This window comes from Pygoscelis adeliae, unplaced genomic scaffold (genome assembly GCF_000699105.1).
Source record: "Pygoscelis adeliae isolate BGI_AS28 unplaced genomic scaffold, ASM69910v1 Scaffold5, whole genome shotgun sequence".
Taxonomy (NCBI): domain Eukaryota; kingdom Metazoa; phylum Chordata; class Aves; order Sphenisciformes; family Spheniscidae; genus Pygoscelis; species Pygoscelis adeliae.
In genome coordinates, this window is record NW_008824753.1 from 1,173,926 (window position 1) to 1,175,123 (window position 1,198).

Sequence of the window (1,198 nt, forward strand, 5' to 3'; positions counted from 1 at the left end):
ATCCCAGGCAAGAATTTGGGCAGTTGTCCTGCAAGGAGGAAAGCTAGGACTTTCAGACCCTGAATAACATTTGCTTAATAATTAATTAAGTCATCTGATCCCCACAACTACTGCACCTGATTATCAGGTGCCAGACAAGATGCCCTCTGCTCCAAATTCCTTCCACAATGAATGCATTAATCTGTATGGGTAAGAGAGAATATGTCCTCCATGTCAGTTTACACCTTTGCTGTTCCTCTTCTTCTGCGGGATATGTCCCAGGCAGCCACGTTCTTCCAACCTGTGAAGTGTCCAGGCCTGGCTGCTCCTCATATCTGCCAGAAAGTGTAAAACTGCACTCTGAGTGCCAAGTTCTGGCTGTGGAAAGTGAGTTAATCCATGAGTTTCTCTTTCTTCTTGCTCCTTCCCAGCGTTTTGCTGGTAGATATGATCACTCTTATTGCTTGTGGGTAACGTGTCTTACCCCAAGTATCTACCAGTGCCTATAGCCAGGGCAGACACTGGGCAGGGAGAGGAGAGGCGTTATTATGACCTCTTGTTTTACAGCTGGGGAACTGAGAAATAGAAATCCACATTAACAGGAGGAGCCTGGAGAAGAGTTGAGAACAGAAATTGTTGTCCTAGTCTGGTGCTTTGATTGCAAGATCAGCTTCCCCCTTCCTTTGGTAACTGATGAGTATCAAAAGATTCAGCACCCAACTGTTGATGTGTTGCTAATCTGATTTTCTGATGTGTGAAATGCTTTCTCATTACAGTGAACCCCGAGAAGGTGGGATTTTGTTTCCTTTTATCATTTCAAGCGAGGTTGTCTTGTCTGTTGTTTTAATATTTTAGGTATCCGATCTTAAAAGTGATGTGAGTGGAGGGCTGGAATAGCAATCCTTTCCATGTAAGTCTTCCAGGCTGTAAGTGGGGCTTGTGTCTGCAGAAATGGATAGATATCCTATAGTAAAACTGAGTGTCTTGGCTTGTTGTGCGTTGGAAAAACAGTAAGAAAATTTGGGCAATTGAAAAGAGATGTTGTAGCCCCCTGGATGGGGATTGATTTAAAAACCAGAGGGCTTCAGGATCTGGACTTGTGTTGGCAGCAGATGATTGCAAAATGAGCCAACTCCCTTTTGGTCACCTGCGCTGAGGCACTTCTTGTGGAAAGATCTAAAAAACAAGATGCAGTTAATTGACCAAGTCTTTGAGGATA

General features: G+C 43.9%; 1 protein-coding gene across 2 annotated transcripts in view; it reads left to right on the forward strand.

Annotated features, from left to right (window-relative positions):
- Positions 1–270: 270 nt before the first annotated feature.
- The window catches only part of HRAS (Harvey rat sarcoma viral oncogene homolog), a 33,367-nt gene continuing 32,439 nt past the window's right edge, over positions 271–1,198 (forward strand). Inside the window, exon 1 of one of the 2 annotated variants that reach the window (XM_009323435.1) lies at positions 271–366. The gene's annotated coding sequence lies outside the window, so the exon portion shown is untranslated. Of the gene's footprint in view, positions 379–1,198 lie in introns of both variants that reach the window. The other variant, XM_009323436.1, reaches the window with a different exon arrangement.